We start from the raw sequence: 24,355 nt of genomic DNA on the forward strand, positions 1-24,355 counted from the left end.
AAGAGGAAATAATAGATCCAGCAGGGAGATATGTTATGATAAAATGTCAGATATATTCAGAGCTTTGGAATCTACTTAATATATATTCACCTAACGAAGAAGATCAAAAGTTTATGCAAGATATCTTTTTGAAGGTAGCTAATACGCAAGGGAACATACTAATAGGAGGGGATTTCAATCTGAATTTGGATCCAAATATGGATAAAACGGGGAAAAAAATTAACAGGAAGAACAAAGTAACCAAATTTATAATTAAATCAATGCAAGAAATGAAACTTGTGGACATATGGAGGAAACAAAACCCAAAAGAAAAGGAATACTCATACTACTCGACTAGACATAAAACATACTCAAGGATAGACCTATTCCTGTTATCAGCCCACATACAAGGGAGAGTTAGGAAAACGGAATATAAAGCTAGACTATTATCGGACCACTCACCCCTGTTATTGGCAATAGAGCTAGAAGACATCCCTCCAAGAATGTATAGATGGAGATTAAACCCCATGCTACTTAAAAGACAGGATTTTAGAGAATTTATTGAAAAACAATTAAAAATGTACTTTGAAGTAAATACGGAATCAGTGGAAGATAAGTTTATACTATGGGACGCAATGAAAGCATTCATTAGAGGGCAAATAATAAGTTATGCAACCAAGATGAAGAAGGACTATAATCAGGAAACAGAGCAGTTGGAAAGGGAAATAATAAACATAGAAAAAAAATTAGCAATAAAGGAAGATACAACCAAAAGAAGAGAATTGGCGGATAAAAAAATAAAATATGAAACATTACAAACATATAAGGTGGAGAAGAATATAATGAAGACAAAACAGAAATATTATGAACTAGGGGAAAAAACACACAAAATCCTAGCATGGCAGCTTAAGACAGAGCAAACTAAGAAAACGGTATTGGCAACAAGGAAAAAAGACAAACAAATTACATATAATCCAAAAGAAATTAAGGAAAACTTCAGAGAATTCTATGAACAATTATACCGAACCGAAAACGAAGGGAAAGAAGGGAAAATAGATGAATTTTTGACTAAAATTGAACTACCAAAACTACAAATAGAGGAACAAAATAAATTAACAGAACCATTTGGAACAGTAGAAATACAAGAGATAATAAAAAATTTACCAAATAATAAGACACCAGGAGAGGATGGACTCCCAATAGAATTCTACAAAACATTTAAAGACCTAATAATACCGCCCCTCCTGGATGTAATCAACCAGATTGATGAGACACAAAACTTACCAGATTCATGTAAAACAGCAATAATTACAGTGATACTAAAACAAGGGAAAGATCCACTCTCACCAGCGTCATATAGACCAATATCTTTGCTAAACACAGATTATAAGATAATAGCTAAACTATTAGCGAACAGATTAGCAGAACAGGTACCGAAAATGGTAAATTTAGACCAAACTGGATTTATCAAAAAAAGACGCACAACAGACAATATTTGTAAATTTATTAACTTAATTCATGCAGTAGAAGGAAATAAAGCACCGGCAGTAGCAGTTGCTTTAGACGCAGAGAAGGCCTTCGACAGAGTAGAATGGAATTACTTGTTCAAAGTATTGCAAAAATTCAGTTTACCGGAGAAGTATATTAATTGGATTAAAGCATTATATAAGGGACCGTTAGCGAAAGTGACAGTAAATGGACATGTATCAAAGCAATTTAACTTAAGCAGGTCAACGCGGCAGGGATGCCCACTATCACCATTATTGTTTGCGCTAGCTATAGAACCACTAGCAGAATCGATAAGAAGAGATAATAATATAAAAGGAATAAAAATAAAAGACAGGGAATATAAAATCAGTCTGTTTGCGGATGATGTGATAGTGTACTTAACAGAACCAGAACTATCAATAAAAGAACTATATAAGAAATTGAAGGAATATGGAGAAGTGTCGGGATACAAGATAAACGTAAATAAAAGTGAAGCAATGCCTATGAATAACGCGGATTTCTCAAAATTTAAGGAGGAATCCCCATTCAGATGGCAAACGCAGGCAATAAGATACCTAGGTGTGCAAATAAACAAAAATCTAGGCCAATTATATAAACTCAATTACAATCCACTAATGAAAAAACTACAGGACGATTTAGAGCATTGGAAAGAGCTACCACTAACACTGATAGGAAGGATAAACTGTATTAAAATGAACATTTTTCCAAGGATACTATACTTATTTCAGGCATTGCCAATACAACTGACAGAAAAATTCTTCAAAGAGTTAAAGAAAATAATAAGGAGATTTTTATGGAGAGGGGGGAAACCGAGGATAGCACTAGACAAATTAACAGAATGGTATAAACAAGGAGGCTTACAATTGCCAAACTTCAAAAATTATTATAGAGCCGCACAATTAAGGTACCTATCAGATTTTTATCAAACAAGGGAAAAACCAGACTGGACGAGACTAGAATTAGATAAAATAGGGGAAAAGATACCTGAACACATATTATATAAATGGGACGAAAAATTGGTACAACATAGAACTTCTCCAGTATTACACCATCTCCTCAATATATGGAAGAAGATACATGTAGAAAGAAATAAAATAAATTACCAAATACCAAAACTAATATTGACGCAAAATAAGCTACTCCCTTTTACAATAGACAACCTTGCCTTTAGAAAATGGGAAAAAAAAGGGATTAAAAGAATAGAAAATTGTTTTTCAGGAAATAGATTCTTATCCTTTGAACAAATGAGAGATAAGTACAATATAACGGGAGATACAGCGCTGGCATATTACCAACTGAGATCCTACTTGAAAGATAAATTAGGAAGCAACTTGAGTTTACCAGAGGGAAGTAACCTTGAATATGTGATTACAGATACAATGTTAATCAAAAGATTTATAAAAAATATGTATATTAAACTGCAAGAAAAGGAAAATGAGGAAACAAATGGTAAAACTAAACAAAAATGGGAACAAGATTTAAATATAAAGATAAAAAAGGAAACATGGGAGAAGTTATGCTCTGGAACGATGAGAAATACAATAAATACGAGGCTGCGTATGATACAATATAATTGGTTACACAGACTATACATTACACCGCAAAAGTTAAATAAATGGGACCCAACAGTATCTGATAGATGTTTTCGATGTAAAAAAGAAAGGGGAACAACAATTCATGCAATCTGGACATGTGAGAGAGTAGAAAAATTTTGGGATGATCTCAATCAGATATTAAATAAAATAACAGAAAACAATATACCAAAGAATCCAGAGATCTTTCTCCTAAGTAACATAAAAAATAAAGAATTTGGAATTGACTTGGAGGATGCACAAAAAAGATTTGTTAAGATAGCCCTAGCTGTAGCAAAAAAATGTATTATGTCAACCTGGAAATTGGAAGATAATTTGAAAATACAACAATGGTATATAGAAATGAATAAATGTATTCCATTAGAAAAAATAACATATAGTTTAAGAAATAATATTGAAATATTCGAACAAGTATGGGAGCCTTACATTAAATACAATAGCGAAAACCTACCGGGAACAAACATTACCTAAGTTGATAGAAGGAGAAGAGAAGAAAAAAAATGGACTCAGTAGAATTTCTGGTGTATTTTTGTTGAATGACAACATTGTCTAACTGAAATAATGCAACCTAGATTGTATAACTAAAATGGATGAGAGGGGGGAGGGATGGGGGGGTGGCTTGGGAGGAGGGAGGGGGGAGGGAGAAAAAGTCACTGTAAATGTGTGGAAAAGAAAAAGTGTATATCATGGCTATTGTGATTTATGGTGTGAAAAATAAAAAATTTAAAAAAAAAAAAAAAAAAAAAAAAAAAAAAAAAAAAAAAAAAAACTCCGTACCTTTTCACTATCCTATCCCTCCATGTTCCTATATTCAGTGTGCTACAGACTTGCCCCCAAGTTCACTCCACATATCAACACGTGAAAGATCTCTGTCACTTACTCCACATGGTTTTCCAAAGCGGTACACCTCACAGTCTCTGGATTAAATTCCAATACCTGCCACCCTGCCTGACTTCCCAGCTGATTTATATGCTGCTGTATCCTTTGACTACTTTCTACTAATTTTTGTGTCATCTATAAATTTACTAATCCTATCACCTACATTCCCACCACCTACCAAGTCATAATAAATATTACAGCAAAGGTGCCAGCTCGAACCCTGCGATACACCATTCAATGCAGACCTGTTCAGGAAAGCACGCCTCCACCATTACCCCTAACTACCAACACCAAGCCAGTTTTGCATCCAGCATGGCAGCATGTCTCAGACCCCTTGTGACATCACCTTGTGGACAAGCCTGCCATACAGGACCTTGTCTAAAGCCTTCCCAAGTCCATGCCTGTTCCTCCTCCACCCATTTACTTAACTACTCAAAAAACAGATCAGTGAGAAGTGATCTCCCCTACACAAAATCAGCCCCTGCATTCCTGTGAATATAAATCCTGTCCCCCCCCCCCCCCCCCTCCAAGTATCACCACTGTGATATTCAGATCTCAAACAATGGCGAGATTGCATAGAATAACATACATTGTTCTATACCTCCACCACGTTTCCTTGTTATTCTATACCTGCACCACGCGTTAGTACGCTATTCTATACCTGCACCGTGTGTTAGTACGTTATTCTATACCTCCACCACGTTTGCTTGTTATTCTATACCTGCACCACGCGTTAGTACGCTATTCTATACCTGCACCACGCGTTAGCACGGTATTCTATACCTGTACCACGTGATCCTATACCTGCTCTATGTGTTTGGATGTTATTCTATACCTGCACCACGTGATCCTGTACCTGCTCTATGTGTTTGAATGTTATTCTATACCTGCACCACGTGATCCTATACCTGCTCTATGTGTTTGGATGTTATTCTATACCTGCACCACGTGATCCTGTACCTGCTCTATGTGTTTGGATGTTATTCTATACCTGCACCACGTGATCCTGTACCTGCTCTATGTGTTTGGATGTTATTCTATACCTGCACCACGTGATCCTATACCTGCTCTATGTGTTTGGATGTTATTCTATACCTGCACCCCGTGATCCTGTACCTGCTCTATGTGTTTGGATGTTATTCTATACCTGCACCACGTGATCCTGTACCTGCTCTATGTGTTTGGATGTTATTCTATACCTGCACCACGTGATCCTGTACCTGCTCTATGTGTTTGGATGTTATTCTATACCTGCACCACGTGATCCTGTACCTCCTCTATGTGTTTGGAGGTTATTCTATACCTGCACCACGTGATCCTATACCTGCTCTATGTGTTTGGACGTTATTCTATACCTTTTCTGCATAGAACATCCCTCGAAGAGACCACAGTGAAGCAGCCAAGTTGAGTCCAGGCCCATCACAAACTTTTCCCTAACTGCAAATTCTATTCCTTTCTAAAGCAACTCAAACTGAACTGTAATTTTTGCAGCCTTGAAGACCCCCGTTCCTTCATCAGAACTCCCGAAGCATTGCCAGGTTCTCTTCTCACACCTGCTGAATGTTTCCAACAGTTTCCTTTTGACTTCAGATTTCCAGCATCTGCAGTTTGTAAAAAAAAATTCTAAAGCAAGTCTACCAATTGCCAAAACCAAGCAAGTCAAGCGGTGTTGGAAGGTATGATCTGAATTTTTACTTAAACACACTGATCAAAACATTCCACCCTCAGCAAAAAGAAATTCCACTAATAATCCCAAGGACTGATGGCAGAGCTGCAGGGAATTTCCATGGGAATTCTGCAACTTTCCTCAAATGTGGAAAGGGAAAATTATCCCACTTACTGATTGCAATCCATTTTGGCACTGAATCAAACTGCCCATTCAAGTGGAAATCCTGACTCTAAATCATGAACACAAAAGGATCCAAATGTGAAAGAGAATCAGGCCCTGATTCCGTCTGGTGAAATACCAGCCACTGCCACTGGCAGCAAGGAAGGTGCAGCAGTGTGTTATGGATAACTCTCTGCTGATGGACAACAATTCAGAGTCTTATCCCTAAAGGTAAATAATTAACATTAACTGTACAGAGAATGCCATTCAGCCAAGTCTTTGTGTCCCACACAAACTGTCCATTTTTTTTAAACAAAGCACTTAACAAGCAAGAATTTCAGTGTAGCCGTACATTGTGCAATGTATGTGACAATAAACACATCATATTGGAATAATATAAGTGGGCGGGCCCTGTCGGCATAGTTGGGGACCCATTGGGCATAGTAAGTGAACAGCCCCAAACATCTTTTTAGTGTTTTCAGCGTGTATGGCACTGGGAGATCTAGGAGAGGGCGCATACAAGCTGGGTCTCGGCTGATCTCCCCGTTCTGCACTATGTCGCCCAGAGTCGCTATAAAGTATTGAACTGCACGTTTCACAAACCTTTCTATGACTGATTCCACCTGCATTGAATTCACCCATCGTTATTGAATGAAGATCTACTGGGACCAATGCCTGAAGAGGGCGCCCAAAATCAGTGACCGGTGCGGACTCGAAAGGCCAACATGGCCTGTTTCCGCTCCGTAAATGGTTAGATGGTTATACGGTTAACTTGAAAGAACTGAATTATGAATTTGAGAATTCAGTTTCACTCCACTTTTTATTCTGTAGCATGCCCTTAAAAGTTTGTTCAAATAAAAGTCAGATAGGTGACAATTCGACAGCCAGTGAGGAGGCATCACAGTCTGACTGATCCGAGGGTAAACTAGGACAGGGATTTCTCTGAGCAATTAAAAGGATGAATAGAAGTAAGGATGGATCATTCACACACTCCAGAATTCAAACATCTCAGGTGAGTCAACCACAGGGCAATTCTACGTTTCACTTCAGTGATCAAATCTTACATCTCTACTGGACTGAAATGTAAAGATCAATGATCAGCACCATTTTTGTTTTGTGTACAAATTCTCAGTTAGAGGAGAAAGACTGACTGGGAACATGACAAATCATTACCCTGGTTTCTTGTGAAAATCAGCCATATTGGAAAGATTTATCCAAGTGTCTGACGAGTCAGACCTCAAACCCACTGGTGACCCAGCATTCATGTCTTTAATATCCAAGACTTCACTACGATTGCCCACAACCAAAAAGCACATTTTCCCACTCTATGCTCAAATTTTAGAATGGAATATCTAACTTACAAGTCAGTCAGACAACAAAATATAAGAGAAAGAAACAGGAAAAAATCTAGCCATCAGCTATTTCATCCCCTTGTAGCAAGAGCCTGGGTCACTGCAGTCAAGGGAGAGTTCATCTGAAGCGTAATGAAGAGTCGAACAAGAGGTCATCAGCTGGTGTTGTTACTGAGAGTTAGGGAGAATACTTGGTGACCTTTTTACAACATTTTTAAAAATTTTGTACCCAGAATTCTGGTACATTAGAAACTCACTATCCAAGAATTTGGATTATCCACTCTCTCAGTTCAATGAACAACTCAATGGCACAAAACCAGGGATAAATTACTACCAAAGGTTGCACAAGCTTTGTCTGACCTCTCAAATATAGAAGCTTTTGAATTGAAATATTACAGAGGATTTCATTCGGTAGTTGAAGAGGAATTCTTTGGTCTGGTTTGTGCAAAATCATGAGGAAGAAGGGGGTGGGCAGATAAGCCCTGAACAAGGAGAATCAGCATTGACCTCAGCAGGATTTGTGCTTTTGTTTTGAACTTGTTTGATTGAAATAACTTTATTCTTGGTTATTTCGGGGCACGGTCGGGAGGGGTAGGGAAAACGGACTCTGTATGTTATATGTAACTGTTGAAAGAAGTGTAGTGTTGTCTAAATTCATGTGAGTCTTTGAAAATCAAAAATAAAATATTCCAAAAAAAAACGCAAGGGGACACAGCGTAGAATCATCTCTGAATCCAATGGAGACCAAACACACCCCAGATGCAGTGGCATCAGTGAAGGGACTTCATAGAAGAACATCTCAGGAGCTAAGACTGGATCAGAGTGCAGACAGATATGCTGCAATTTAATAGAGAGCAAAGTAGAATTGAAGGGCTGAATGGCATCCTCTAGCTCCATTCTCCTAGTTTGCCTCAGCTCTTCATTGCCCCACAAACAGACCCAGTACCCTCTTGCTAATTACACCATTATCAGTTTCCTTGCTAAAGGATAATTAGCAAATCCATAAATCTCCATAAGTTGGAAAATGGATCTATAAAAACAAATTCGTTTGCAATCCAAGCACAAACATACTCCAACCTATAGCATGTCTGGAATTTTTAAAAATTCCAATATTTAATGGCCAAGATAAATAATTATCAGCAGATTGTGGTAAATCCGGAACAATACAATCGCTAATTTCACTAAATTGTTTTAATACAGGCTCCATCCAAGCATGCTGCTGTATAGCGGGACACAGCTGGCTCACTGCCACAAGCCTTTTCCCGAAATGAGGCAACGGATCATTGCACTCGAAGGCAGCTCAGCAATGTATGTAGTTCACTTTACAGGTAGACTCCTTTAGTCGTGGAGCTAGAAATTTAGAAAGATAAAGTATTTCCCGAAGCAAAGGCTGAGTGACTTTGGGTCTCCAAAACAGGAAGAGATAAATGATCAGTTATTCGAGTTGAGGTGCTGGTTGAGGAAGGAATGTTGTCCAAGACACTAAGGGAACCTCCTGTTCTCCTTTCAATTGTGTCACATGCATTGTAACACACCCCTTCCTTCAGAAAAAGCAGTCAGAGCTTCATTTAATGTCTCACCCAAAAAGTCAGCACTAATGTCAGTCTAGATGGTGATCCTAGCTCCTGCAGTTGGGCTTGAATGTCCAAATGTCTGGCTCAAGGGGCAATAAAGATTCCAGATGAGCCAAACAAACAATAAATCAGAAGAGAAACAAAGCTATGCCACACATATCCCCTCTGAGTAAGGCCTGGGAAAAGTTATTTAATCCTGTAACAATGCCACGTCACCAGCCTGGAGATCAGCTCAAATTTCCCTGCATAAATGAAATATGGTACAGTGCATTGGACCATCACATGCATCAACCTTGAAAAATAAAAATTGTGAGAATGAGTGAATGGAGGTTCAAAGTCTGGTGTGTAAAATATAACAGGAAGCCCCTTGAGATCTGGAGTAGCATGATGCAACATTCACTATCTAGAAGGTGCTGGACCTAGCCCACACCTCAATTTGTGTTTCAACATGACATTCAAGTTACCATTGTACTTTTCTGGCAACCTAAATGGCAGTCAGGTATTTACTGGAGGAGGCCGGAAGATCCCACCTCACTTTGTGCTGCATTAACAGGGCATTTAAGAGGTAGCCACACTACTGTGGGAATGTAGACAGATTCAAGTCAGACCAGCACAAAGTGTAAAGGTCCCAACCCGAAAGGCTGACTGACCATTTCTTCCTGTGGATGCTATCTGACCAGCTGGGTTCCTCCAACAATTCTTTGACTGCTGAGACAATAAAAAACATTGGAAAAGCAAATGGATTTTTGCAACAATTCAATGGCACCGAAGTTATGTTTACTCTCTTTTTAATCAAGTCAAGTCACCTTTATTTATTGTTCACATGGTAAAGACGAGATAGCATTTCTCCAGGACCACATTTACATAAATCTAAGTTAGAACAGAAGTTAAACACATTGAAATATTAAGATGTATATAGTAAAAGTCCATGGTACACTATCCACATATGCTCTGGAAATTCAGGGTCCTGATGGCTTTGGGAAAAATACTGTTGCCCAATCTGGACACAAGGGTCCGAATGCTATGGTACCTCCTATCAGATGACAGAAGGAGAACAGTTTACATAAGGGGTGTGTGGAGTCCTTCACAATGTTTATTTTGCCTGCATCGAGTGTAGTAGATGTCCTCTATGCTAGGAAGAGGTTCCCAAATGACATTTTCTGCTGACTTCACTGTCCTCTGCAGGGTCTTGTGGTCTGAGGCGGTGATGCAGTTGCTCTTGATACATCCTCTGTAGAATGTAGTGAGGATGGAGGGTGGGAGATGGACTTTCCTCAGCCTTCACAGGAAGTAGAGGCACTGCTGGGCTTTCATGGCTAGGGAGCTGGTGTTAAGGGACCAGGTGAGATTCTCCTCCGTGTACACCAAGGAACTTGATAATATTGACGATCTCAATGTTCGAGCCATCAATGGTTAGCAGAGTGTGGCCATCCCAGGCCCTCCTGAAGTCAACAACCTTCTCTTTTGTTTTATCAACGTTCAGGTACAGGTTGTTGGCTCCGCACCAGTCCGTTAGCAACTGTACCTCATTTCTGTACGCTGACTTATAATTCTTAATCGTCAGGTCCACCACAGTCGTGTCGTCAGCGATCTTGAAGATGTGGTCTGAGTTGTGTTTAGGTGCACAGTTGTGGGTCAGCAGAGTGGATAGCAGTGGACTAAGCCCTCAGCCCTGGAGGGGTCCCCGTGCTCGGTGTGATGGTCTTGGAGATGCTGTTACCGATCCATACTGCGTGAGGTCTCCCCGACAGGAAGTCGAGAATCCAATTGTAGAGGGAGGTGTTTAGACCCAGCAAGCTCAACTTCCCTATCAGGTACTGAGGAGTGATTGTGTTGAAGACCAAACTGAAGTCAATAAACAGCAGTCGAGCATGAGCATCCTTGTTTTCCAGGTGGGTGAGGGCTAGATGGCATCATCCATGGAATGGTTGGATCTGTATTCAAATTGCAGGGGGTCCAGTGACGGGGGCAGCAGGAATTTGATGTGCCCCATGACGAGCCTCTCAAAGCACTTCATAGCGATGGACGTGAGTGTGACAGGGCGTTAGTCATTGAGGCAGGACACAGACAACTTCTTCAGTATGGGTACAATGGTGGCGGTTTGAAGCACGTTAGTGAGAACATCTGCCAGCTGAGCCACACATCCCCTGAGCACTCTGCCAGGAATGTTATTTGGACCAGCAGATTGACCTTGCCTAGTTCTCTCTTCATGTCGGCCACTGCAAGACCCAGCACCTGGGGGCACAGGCAGATGGTGTAATCTTGTGGTTGGTAATGTCTTCAATGCCCTTTCACATCCATAATCACAGGTTTATTTAGTTAACTATACTTCAGATTTAGTGTCAGAATACATACATAACATCACATACAACCCCGAGATTCTTTTTCCTACAGGCGATAGTCCAAAAAAACTGCACACAGCATACACATGCAAACAAATAAAGAACTATAAACAGATAATGAATGTAAACAAACTGTACAATACAGAGAGAATATTTTAAAAAGCAATAAAATACACAAGAGTCCTTAAATGAGTCCCTGACTGAGTTTGTTGTTGAGGAGTCTGATGGTGGAGGAGGAGCAGCTGTTCCTGGACCTGGTGGTGCGAGACTTGTTGCACCGATACCTCTTTCTTGATGGCAGCAGCAAGAACATGTGCTGAGTGGGGTGGGTCCCTGATGATTGCTGCTGCTCTCCAACAGCAATGTTCCCTGTAGATGTTCTTGTTAGCATGGAGGCTTTTACCTGTGATGTCCTGGCTGTGTCCACTACCTTTTGAAGGGCTTTCCGCTCAAGGGTATTGGTGTCCTCATACCACACCTTGATGCAGCCGGTCAGCACACTTTCCACCACACATCTGTAGAAATTTGACCGGGTTTCCGATGTCACACCAAATCTCCACAAACTCCTGAGAAAGTAGAGGTGCCGACGTGTTTTCTTCATGATGGCATTGGTGTGTTTGGTCCAAGAAAGGTTCCCCAAGATAGTGACTCCAAAGAACTTAAAATTTGCTCACCCTCTCCAACTTTAATCCCCCAATGATCACTGGATCGTATACCTCCTGTTTTTCCTTCTTGAGGTCAACAATCAGCTCCTTGGTATGTACATTTAGACATACAGACAGATGTACACCACAGAAACAGCTGCCTTGAGCCCATGAGCCCCAGCTGCCCAAATATGCCTGTGTGTTTTGGAGGGTGGGAAAAAACTGGAACACTCGGAGGAAACCCACGCAGACAGGGGGAGAGCATACAAACACCTCGTAAACAGCGCTGGATTCATACCCAGGTCACTGGTGTGGTTGCAGTGATATGCTAACCTTGCCAATGTTCAAATTGGTCGACCGGGATTTGAACTTGTCTCGGGATGACAAGCCCAATTATATCACGTAAACAACATACAAACAGCAAGGGCCACCTTCAACTGACTTGCTGGGTAATGATAAGCATGAAACAATATTCTCTTACACATCTTATGACCTTCTTTAACAAACTGGCATTAGTGAAATTCTGACCAAAGCAACTTAGAGCAGTGGGAATCCTCTGGAAGACATCCCCTGGTATTGCCGCTCACCCCCGAAAAAATGAGCCAGTAACTGTTAGTTCAGAGTTCAGCTCCCAAACAAAGCCACCTTTCGCTTTGGCCAGCCACACATGGTGCTTGATCCAAACTGAGTGAAGGTGGAGCAGAGAAAGCATTCCACACCCAGCAAGGGGAAACGGAGGCCAACAATCCACTTGGATTCAGAAAGGAACATTAAAGTACAGGTTGAACCTCTATTATCTCGCACTCTGTGGTTCAGCAACTCCTATGGTCCGGTACATTTGAATCTGCCGCGGCGGGACCGGGGTTCGAGCCCCACACCATCCGTAAGGAGTCTGTACTAACACCCCTATCGCTGGTGCTGTAAAGATTGAATCTGCCGTGTCGGGACCAGGGTTACAGTTCCGTGCTGTCTGTAAGGAGTTTGTTCTAACACCCCTATCATTGGTGCTGTAAAGCCATTGCTAACCGTCCTGCCCAGAGCTTTGTTCTACCTTTGATATGTTTACATAGGGGAGTTCCTTTGGGGTTCAATTTCAGTTTTCTGGCATTTTCTGTGGTCCATCAATGGGCAGGTCCCAATGTTGCTGGATTAAGAGGTTCAACCTGTACTTTAAAAATATAACATCCAAAGAATGGAAACTAAACACAAAATTAAGTAGAAGGAACCAAATGAAAATGATGGGGAGGGGTGAGGGGGGAAGATGGGGAAGCAAGGAGGGCATATGCTGAAAGAAGGCAGAACTGATGCTACGATTCCTGTAATTAAAGAGACGACTGAGACTCCAGCTGCTACCCGGATACTGTATTTACAGAATTTATGAAGGTTCAATCAACACTATGACTTAGCATCAAACTGCTCACCTGCAATTGTAGATCAAAGTCAGGCTACCCAAGAGAGCGACAATAACAGGACTCAATGACTACTGCCCTATGGCACTGACCTCCACTATTATGAAATGCTTCAAGCGTCCAGTGAAGGAATGCCTCAAAGCACACCTCCCAGAGAACCTAGATCTATTTCAATTTGCCCACAGAAGAAACCATTCCATAGGCGATGCTATAGACTTGTCACTTCACTCCGTCCCATCCTGGCCCATCTGGAGAACAACACCTCATATGCCAGGCTGCTCAATGACTTCAGCTCAGTGTTTAATACAATCATTCCCTAGAGGCTGGTGGAGAAGCTGTCCTCGCTGGGACTCAACACTCCTCTCTGTAACTGGATCCTGGACTTCCTAACGGAAAGACCATAGTCTGTCCGGGTCGGTTGCAGAATATCGAGCATTAGCACACCTCAGGGCACACACTGGCACACACTCCTGTTCATGCTACTGACCCAGGAATGCATTGCCAGATCCAGCTCCAACAGTGTCATCAAGTTTGCAGATGACTCAACAGTCGCTGGTCTCATCAGCAACAATGATGAGTTGCACTACAAGAGGTGGAAAATCTCATGAAATGGTGCGAGAGAAACAACCTGAATCTCAAAGTAGACAAGATGAAGGAGATGATCATGGACTTCAGGAGGACCATGAACAACCACCCTCCACTTCACATCAACAACTCTGTAGTAGAGAGTGGAGAGCAGCAAGTTCCTTGGAGTTCACTTTACTATTGACCTATCGTGGACACACATCTCCTCACTTGTCAGGAAGGTGCAACAATGACTGCACTTCCTGAGAAGACTGAAGTGGGCAAGGCAACCACCCACCATCATGTCAACCTTCTCCAGGAGCTCTATCGAGAGTGTCCTGGCTGGCTTCATCACATCTCTGCGGTCTGGTGACTGCAGAGAAATAGATGGGAGATCAATCTACAGGTCTATAAGAGTGGCAGAAAGGATCACTGGAGTCTCCCTCCCCTGCATCGATGGGATCTACTGGGATCATTGTCGGTAGTAGGTGCAGAAAATCATTGAGGACCGCACACAGCATCTTCTCGCTGCTCCCTTCAGGGAAGAGATCCAGGAGGATCAGAGCCAGCTCCACGAAGATGAGGAACAGCTTCTTCCCACGGGCACTGAGAATGGTGAACGACCAAAGGAATCGGTCACACTGACCCTCCAAGACTTTTGTTTGTACAAAACAATATTTATTTATTTTTCTAGATAGAATATTTGTCCTGCATACGTATCATTTGTTTGTACGTGTGTTATGTCTTGTTGTGTGTCTGCGTGTTTTGCACTGAGGACCAGAGAACGCTGTTTTGTCGGTTTGTACTTGTACAATCAGATGACAATAAACTTGACTTGTTAATCAGAAGGCCCTTTCAAATTGCCATGTAAAAGGGGATTAACCAGGCAATTTTCCTGGTTAACACCCCAGTTTCAAGGCAATTAGAAAGGGTCCAACAGGGTCAACATCGTCAGAACCCAAACGGGTTCCTGACCTATCTCAGAGGTAGCTAGGGAACCCAGTTAAACTTAGCTAGGTCGCGTCCACAGATGATTTGAAAAGGAAAATGGCCGACCTGCTTATTCCAGTGATGTCAGTACTTACGTGCATGCGTCACCGGGCAGCTAGCATCTGAGCATCCAGCAGTCTTCCGGAAAGTGCATGACATGACATTGCGGGGGCAGGATCTCCCTTAAACCGCCGGGTTGGTGCTTTTATGGGTTGATCTCCCTGCAATTTAAAAGGTGCTTCCAGCACCTTTGCCTCAGCAATCGCACCCGAGTGCTACCCAGGTGCTGCAATTTGAAAGGGGCTAGAGTTTACTCAAGAGCTTTAACCCTGGACAAAGTACCAACAATTATAATGTTTTAAAATCTGAAAGTGCACATAACTAAATGGGAAGCAATGTTTGGAAACCAGTTCCATAAGTTAGGTGTTTGTTAATTATAGAACACTACAGCACAGGACAGGGCCTTCAGCCCACAATGTTGTGCGACCTATATTAGCCAACATAACAAACTAAATCTTCCCTAGCTCATAACCCTCTATTTTACTTCCATCCACATGCCTGTCTAAGAATCTCTTAAATCCCCCTATTGTTCCAGCCTCCACCACCACCCCTGGCAAGGCATTCCAGATTCCAAGAACTCTCTGTGTTTAAAAAAAAAGTACCTTAGAGGCCTCCCCTAAACTTTCCTCCCTTCACTTTATACACATGTCCTCTGGTGTTTGCTACTCCCTCCTGGAAAAAGGTGCTAGCTGTCGACCCTATCTATAACTCTCATTCTTATAGACCTCTATTAAGTCTCCTCTTATCCTTCTTCATCCAGAGAGAAAAGACCTAGCTCTGCTAACCTTGCCTCATAAGACTTGTTTTCCCAATCCAGGAAATTTCCTGGTGAATCTCCTCTCCACCCTCTCCATAGTATCCACATGCTTCCTGTAATGAGGCAACCAGAACTGAACACAATATTCCAAGTGTGGTCTAGCCTGAGTTTTATCGATCTGCAAATGACCTCTTGACTCTTGAACTCAATCCTCCAAATAATGAAGCCCAGTATCCAACAGGCCTTCTTACTGTCCTATCAACCTGCACAGCAACCTTGAGAGATCTATGATTTGGATCCCAATGTCCCTCTATTCATCCACACAGTTAAGAATCTTGCCATTAAATTTTACCTTCCAAAACATATCACTTCACATTTATCGATTAGGCACTCTTTACCTTACAAAGGAAACATCATCTAGAAAGGACAGCAAATGCTTTGTATTGAACATGCTATGGTAAGGCTCCACAGGAAAAGAGATTGGAGCTTGGCATTTCTAGTTGGACCAAAGAGTTTGTTCTGTGCTGTATGACTCTATTAATGATTTGAATAAGAATGTGGTTGGCGTGATCAGTATGTATGTAGATGACACCAAAATTGGTGATGTAAGAGACAGAGAAGATTATTTAAAATTACAATAGGACCTAGATCAACTAGGAAAGTGGGTCAAGGAACAGCAGACAGAATTTAACTTGGACAAGTGAGATGTATTTTGAGATGGTAAGTCAAGGTAGGACTTGCACGGTAATAGACAGTCCTGGATAGTGCTGTAGAACAGGCACACCTGGGGATACAGGTACATGCTTCCCTGAATGTGGAGATAAAGGTGAACAAAATGTTGCTCAAGCTGGCCTTCATTGGTAAGAGCACTGAGTTCAGGAACTGGAAAATCATGTTACAAATGCACAAGACATTGTTGAGACAACACTTGGGAGTATTGTGTGTTGTTCTGGTCACCTAGCTATAGGAAGACTGTCATTACAGTGGAAAGATTCATGAGGATGTTCCCAGAACCAGAGGGCTTGAGTTACAAGGAGAGACTGGAGACATAGAACACAGACCAGTGCAGCACAGATGCAGGCCCTTTGACCATGGCAACCAAAGGAACTGCTCATACTAACCATAGGAGACTCTCATATGTTCATAACAATATTTATTTATGTATTAGCACAGATGAATACTTGTCCTGCATATGTATCATTTGTCCATTTGTGTGTTATGCCCAGTTGTGTGTCTGCATGTTTTGCACTGAGGACAGGAGAACGCTGTTTCGACGGGTTGTACTTGTACAATGAGATGACAGTAAACTTGAGTTAACAGGACTGTATCAAAAAGGATGTTGATTATACTAATTTTATGCTGCCTGTACAGGATCCATATCCCTCTATTCCAGTGGTTCTCAACCTTGTTTTTCTGATGCTAAGGTGGTATTCAAGTGGAAAGAGAAAGTGAGAACCACTGCTCCCTCCCATGCATGTGTCTCACCTAAAGCCTCTTAAACATAACTATAGAACCATAGAAGATTACAGCACAGAAACAGGCTCCTGCTTCCACCACTACCCTTAGAAACCTTTTCCAGACACCCAACACTCCCTGTGTAAGTTGTTTGCCCACAAATCTCTTTTAAAATCTCACCTTAAATGTCTGTTCATTGGAAGTTGATATTTTTACCCCGGGAGAAAGATTTTGCTATCTACTCTATTGACTCTCGTAATCTTATAGACTTCTGAACCTCCCCTTAGAGCTCATACCCTCTAATCCAGGTAACTTTATAATAAACCTCTTCTGTACCCTTCCTAAAGCCTCCACATCTTTCCTGTAATGGGACAACCAGAATTGCCCATAGTATTCAAGTGCAGTTTTATATCACTGCAATACTTATGGGGCATTTTTTTCTGGGGTGTGAGAAGTGACAGTATTGAAGTCTATAAAATTGTGAGGGGATTGATAAAGTGAGTGATCACCTCTTATTCCCAGGATAGGGGAGTCTAAAACTAGAGGCTATGGGCTTAAGTGAGAGGAGGATGATTTAAAGTGGAGCTGGGGACAATGACCAGTCAGAATACAGGATGGAGATCCAGATTAGGATGTGCCAGAACAACAACCTTCGAGACCAAGGATCTTGTAACAAATATTACCAAAGGTCCAAGCACCTGACTGCATTGATGGGACAGACATGGGCATCCACATATCAGAAGATCGCTCCTGGAACCAGCACACTGAGGCAACTGTAAAGAAGGCACACAAATACCTCTACTTTCTAAGGAGTTTGAGGAGATTTGGCTTGATATGAAATACTCTATCAAACTTCTACAGGTGCACTGTCTGGTTGCATTACAGCCTGGTTTGGGAATTGAGAGCCCAGGAAAGCAGAAGACTGCAGATAGGAAATGTAGCCAGGTCCAGCCTCCCATCCACTGAAGACTTCTACATGAGCCACAGCCTCCTTCACCTCATTACAACCTCCTCAGTGCTGACTTCAATAAGAAACTAAAGAGCTTGAAGACCAGAACTTCCAGGTGCAAGAACAGTTTTTTTCCTAACAGTTATCAGGCTCTTGACTCTCCCCTCACCATCCTAATCATAAATAGCTCTGACACCACAAAAACATCAGTCTGCACTAATGGAACCCCACTTTATCTTCCACTGTGAATATTTATTATTTGTCTTTTATAGTTGATTATCTCTTCCATACGGTAATTTACTATATACCCGTTTAATGTATTACAGTTCAAAACATACCAGGGGTGTAATTGGGTGGCAGGGGCTCATGGGCCGAAAGGGCCTGTTAACGTGTTGTCTGTCTAAGTAAATACTATTGAAGTTATTTTTTCACAAATCACTGTGTGGGGACGGTGGCTCCATCAGTGTGGGGACGGTGGCTCCATCACTGTGTGGGGACGGTAGCTGCATCACTGTGTGGGGACGGTGGCTCCATCACTGTGTGGGGATGGTAGCTGCATCACTGTGTGGGGACGGTGGCTGCATCACTGTGTGGGGACGGTAGCTGCATCACTGTGTGGGGACGGTGGCTCTAACACTGTGTGGGGACGGTGGCTCCATCACTGTGTGGGGACGGTGACTCCAACACTGTGTGGGGACGGTGGCTGCATCACTGTGTGGGGACGGTGGCTGCATCACTGTGTGGGGACGGTGGCTGCATCACTGTGTGGGGACGGTGGCTGCATCACTGTGTGGGGACGGTAGCTGCATCACTGTGTGGGGACGGTGGCTGCATCACTGTGTGGGGACGGTAGCTGCATCACTGTGTGGGGACGGTGGCTCTAACACTGTGTGGGGACGGTGGCTCCATCACTGTGTGGGGACGGTGACTCCAACACTGTGTGGGGACGGTGGCTCCATCACTGTGTGGGGACGGTGGCTGCATCACTGTGTGGGGACGGTAGCTGCATCACTGTGTGGGGACGGTAGCTGCATCACTGTGTGGGGACGGTGGCTCTAACACTGTGTGGGGACGGTGGCTCCATCACTGTGTGGGGACGGTGGCTCCATCACTGTGTGGGGACGGTGGCTCCATCACTGTGTGGGGACGGTGGCTCCATCACTGTGTGGGGATGGTGGCTCCATCAATGTGTGGGGACGGTGGCTCCAACACTGTGTGGGGACGGTGGCTCCATCACTGTGTGGGGACGGTGGCTCCAACACTGTGTGGAGACGGTGGCTCCATCACTGCGTGGGGATGGTGGCTCCATCACTGTGTGGGGTCGGTGGCTCCAACACTGTGTGGGGACGGTGGCTCCATCAGTGTGTAGGGACAGTGGCTCCATCACTGTGTGGGGTCGGTGGCTCCAACACTGTGTGGGGATGGTGGCTCCAACACTGTGTGGAGACGGTGGCTCCAAAGCAAAGTCAAAATAGAGGATCCATCAAAATGATCGAGGTCTCTGGGATTTCCCTTTCCTCCATTGATAACATCCACCAGTAGCATTGCTTAAATAAGGCTCAAAGAATTATAGAAGACACTTTCCACCCAGCACTCAGGATATTTGACCTACTACCTTCAGGAAGGAGGTTCAGAATCATCGAAATCATGACTCAGGCTGGGTAATAGCTTTATCCCACAGGCTGTAAGAATGATGAACAGTATCCTGTAACCAAGTAAATGATTCCATAATAAATGTATATTTTTTAAAAATTATATCTATACATTTGTGTGTGTGTGTGTGTGTGTGTGTGTGTGTGATTATTATATGCTGCGCATTATTTGTTCAGGTTTGAGTACTGGGATCCAGAGAAACACTGTTTTGTCGGGTTGTATCTGTACAGTCAGGTAATAATAAACGAACTTGAAGCAATGGATGATTTGGGTGCTCCAGGGCTGATCCATCCATCTTCGAGAGGTTGTGACCTGACCCATCTTTCTATTTTCCTTGTAACCTTGATCAGAGGGAGGGGGTAGATTAGTTTTAGCTTTAGGGTTTTTTCTTTGATAAGTGGATTTGTTGGTTTAATTAAATTATCCTGTATAATATCCATTTTTTTTAGATCTTATCAAGATATATTGTGATTTGTTGTGATAGTAATTAATTGATTTATATGTATAATTAATTTAATGGACAATCACAATTAATGTTAAGGGATGGAATGTACATGTATAAACTCAATAAAACTATTTTAAAAACAAGAAAGAAAAAAGAACTTGAAGCAATGCAGCAGTTTGGGTTTGCACACAATACTGAGCAGGCTCCTGAACTCTGCCTGGTAATCCAGCCGCCTGATGGATGGGCAAGCACAAGGAGCAAATATGGAGGCTTGTAACATGAAAGGTCAGTGAGACCCTGCAACAAAGCGCCAGCTCACCAAACACTCATACAGACGGACAGCTCCAGAAACACAGGGTGGGAAAAGTTAGAGGAAAGGAGGAAAATCTTCCATCAAAGTTGGAGGAGGGAAGGGGCAGGAAGATGTGCAGATAAATATTTCCCTGCAGTATCCTCTTCACAGGTCCATAAACACAGACACTAAATCAGATTCCACTGCTTCAAATCTCATGTTGATAATGTTCTAATTTATTAATTAAATTCACGTGTTAAAATCAAAAGGAATATAAATGAGGGTCTTTTCTGTACCTCCAATAAATATCCTTTTAAAATTTCCTCAGGAAGCATACTCTGTCCCACGTAAAATATTTCAATCCTGATGTAAACTAAGACCACATATGTAATCTATTAATAAGCAGCTACAGAAGAAAGGGCTGTTCGAGGAAAACTGTGCATTAAAAAAGTGAATCTCATCGCTCTCCAAATTCTCAGAGAGGTAAAAAAGTCAGCCAACACGAAAAAAACCCACATCCTGCCGATCAGTGCCAGCAAGTGAAGTGCCCAGAGTCTTACACTAGACTAATCCATGTCTGGCCAGAAATGACTAAAGTGGGGGCAAGCTAACCAGAGCTGGCAAGCTGCCACCCCAGCCGTTCTTGCTCTCTCTCTGCAGACATCAAATCCCAACAGACAGCAGTTCTTGAAACCACCAGTGTCTTATACCAGCTGCACCATGTCTGCTTCATCAGCCCACAATGTGGAACATTTCTGCACAGTTAACACTCTATGTGCCAGGCTCCATGGAGAGAGATGAGACAGAATGATGAAAACATCCAGTTCAATTCGCAAGAAGTGGGTGGGCAGTGAGTGGAAAAGAAAGTGTGGTGGAAAGTGCAGAGATGCTGAGAGGGACGTTAAGGAGGTGGTGGAGGAGATGGAACTCTCAGAACATCTCTTAGGTGCCCTCTTATTGCTGTTCTTTCTCACCATATGGTGAACGTTTGTACAGGGGGCTGTAGCTCAAGTGATTCACGGCAATGATTGATGGTGAAGTTCATACAATAACAACATAACATTTGTGCATAAGATATGGTTTTAATTCCAGAAACTTGACACATTAGGAATAAAAAGGAACCTCATTTACTAAATTGAGCACAGCTGAGTACAAATTGAACTCTTTTAACATCAAAACATCAGCTGTAAAAAGACTACAAGAGCTCTTCACCAGAGTTCACACTGAAACGAAAAGAGCAACTGTAAAAAGGCACAGCATCCCTGCACAAGTCTGCACAAGGTGAGCTTCGTGCTTTGATTGACGTGCTTGGGTGTGAGGTGCAGCAGGATTTTAATCAGTCATAAGATAAGAAGGGAATTCAGCGTGAAGCACTCAGTTCCAAAGGTTTTGAACACTAAGTGTGAAGCCAAAGAAACCTAGAGTTAGATAGAATTGAGGCAGGACTCTCTAATCCCTAAATTGTAATGGTTCAAGGCAGAAGCAGTTAGTGAAACCACTGAGGCGTAGCGGTGGTGGTAAGCTGAAAGAGGCAGTGAAAATTAAGTGATAAATGTAGGAATCCCAGAGTGTATGAGGCAATAAACGGCTGCTGTACACTGAATAAACACCCTGGCCAATGTCCAAGCTGTTTATTGGTGAGCAGAAGCAATTTTTTGCTGAGTATACTCTGGGATGCTTTAGTTTATTACCAAAGCTCCACTCAGTAAAACTTAATACTAAAGTTTGTGCACAAGAAACATTAAAAAAAATCACAGCAGTTATCCAGCGACACGGTTAGCGCAATGCTATTGCAGAGCAAATCTGGTCCTGCGTGTAAGGAGTTTGTATGTTCTCCCTGTGTCTGTGTGGAGTTCCTCCCACCGTTCAAAATGTATGGGGTTTATGGATTGTTTGGTATATTTGGGGGGCATGGCCTCGTGGGATGGAAGGGCCTGTAACCATTCTGGACGTCCAAAAATTTTTTTTAAAAGGCAGATATCCCAGAGCCAGAGGCTGAGGGAGACAGGGACCACAGGGCCAAGAGCCAGCTGACCCTCCCTGGGCCAGCAGCTGGCAGAGATCCCTTCCCTGGGGCCAGTAGCTGGCAGAGACTCCCTTCTTGGGGCCAGCAGCTGGCAGAGACCCCCTCCCTGGGCCAGCAGTGACCCCCCACCTCCAGGGCTAACGGCCAGCAAAAACCTATACCAGGGCCAGTGGATGGCGACCCTCTTCAGGATCAGCAAGAAGACTCTCCTTGGGGTCAGTGAGGAGGGACTAGCGGATTCTCCTTCTGGCCAGCTGCTAGGGCCCAGCAGACTCTCCTCGTAATCACCAGACCCTCCTTGGGACAGCGAGCGGGAACTAGTGGACCCTCCTTGGGGCCAGCGAGCGGGGGCCCGGCATACCCTCCTCGTGGCTTGGCCAGCGGTCCCACCTCGTGGCCAATGGTCGGGGGCCAGCGGCCAGCAGAAACCCTGGAGCAGTTAGAGGTCTGAAACCAGATCAGGATCAATGGGAAAACCAAGTGGAGCCATTAATGCACCATCTAGTGGCCATTTAGAACACTGCAGGCCAAGTCCCGTCTGCATGACACAGTATACTGGACTGTGTGTGAGTAACAAGGGAAGAGCAACTTCTTCATAACTGGACTGCAGAACAAAATGCAAACCTATCCTGCATTGGACTTCACCTCAGCTGCCACCATTCTCACTTCAAAGCAAAATAAATATCTCAGGTTCTGGTGACAGAAGACAAACAACGTTATGGAGTGGGTGCATGCATTGGAAAGAAAGATTTTTAAAAAAAGATTGGATTTTAAAAAAAAGTGTTTTTCTATTGAAAACGATGCCGATTTGGGATCTGTAGTCTTTATCATTCCCAGATGTGAAAAGAGAAATTGAGGATAGGCAATTGGGAAATGTGGAATGCCCTGTTTATTGTGTCAAAGCTGCGCTGGTTATATTCACTCACTTGTGAGTTTCCAGTTCATACAGCAGGTGTGGCGATAAATTTGTTTTAATCCATCATTTTTTAAAACATTTTGCTTTAAAGTGTCTCTTCCAAGTGTCTGGGTCATTTCAGGGCTGCCTCTCCCCAGACTTGTCTGTCTAACATTTGGAAAATTCCCTTTGCAGATTAAGAGTGTTGAATGAAGTGACTTGCCTGAGTACCTTTTGCAAAAGCAGCTCCTCAGAGGACAACCCAGAAAGGCTGAAGACAAACTGAAATGTGCTTGCCGTTCAACGAATGTTTCACAGCAGCAATGGCTGACATCTTCGTCACTCACTCACCCAGATAACACTGGCTGCAGAGGGGAGCACTCCATAGTATTCTGGTTGGCGAGTTCTGCATCCCATCATGTGCTAAACTCTAAAGAGCAAATCATTGTCATCTGATTGCATAAGAATCAGCGTTCTCCGGTCCTCATGCCCAACATGCAGACACACAACCAGACATAACACACATACATGTGCAGTACCCGGAAATATTTCACTCACACTGCAGCCTGAGCTGCAGGAATGGGAATGAGACAAATTAGGCAAAATGAAAACCCAGCTGTGTTTTTCAGGTGAGCACAGTATTCGTTGAAATAAAACGCAATCCAAGCATTCAGCACGGCTGCCTTCTGCTACCTCAGTGATGTTCATGTGCTACTGAAGAACTGGTTCAGTACAACAAAAGCACTTTGTATTTACACAGCAAAACAGGAAAGTCTGCAGACGCTGTGATTGTAGCGCAATACAAAAAATATCGTACTTAGAAAGCACATTTAACAGAAAAGGCTTCTCTGGTTGTCTCAGAGACCTAAGAATGTTGAGAGGAGGTACTAGAAGGCATTGCAAAAAGTGGCATATGAAATGATTATGCAATGCAAAGCACCAGAGGAGCAAAGAAGACATGGGATTTAGGAAAGGAATTCCAAATTGGAACTTGGACAGATGAAGGCACGATGCATTGTTGTATAAAGAGGTACGTGGAGTCAGGCACGGAATTCTGGAGATGGATGACATGATAGAAAATATCAAGATAAGTATTTAAATTACAAATGCTGGGGAACCTTGAAGCAAAGCAATTACCAAAATTGACAGCATGAACAAAAA

The 24,355-nt window shown here is 42.7% G+C and overlaps 1 protein-coding gene across 5 annotated transcripts in view; it reads right to left on the reverse strand.

Moving 5' to 3' along the window:
- smg6 (SMG6 nonsense mediated mRNA decay factor) overlaps positions 1-24,355 on the reverse strand; it is a 340,784-nt gene that overhangs the window by 212,983 nt on the left and 103,446 nt on the right. Inside the window, exon 1 of one of the 5 annotated variants that reach the window (XM_069910300.1) lies at positions 7,149-7,171. The exons of the other annotated variants lie outside the window; for them this stretch is intronic. The gene's annotated coding sequence lies outside the window, so the exon portion shown is untranslated. Of the gene's footprint in view, positions 1-7,148; positions 7,172-24,355 lie in introns of those variants that run through there. 5 annotated transcript variants of the gene reach the window in all.

This window comes from Narcine bancroftii, chromosome 14 (genome assembly GCF_036971445.1).
Source record: "Narcine bancroftii isolate sNarBan1 chromosome 14, sNarBan1.hap1, whole genome shotgun sequence".
Lineage (NCBI taxonomy): Eukaryota > Metazoa > Chordata > Chondrichthyes > Torpediniformes > Narcinidae > Narcine > Narcine bancroftii.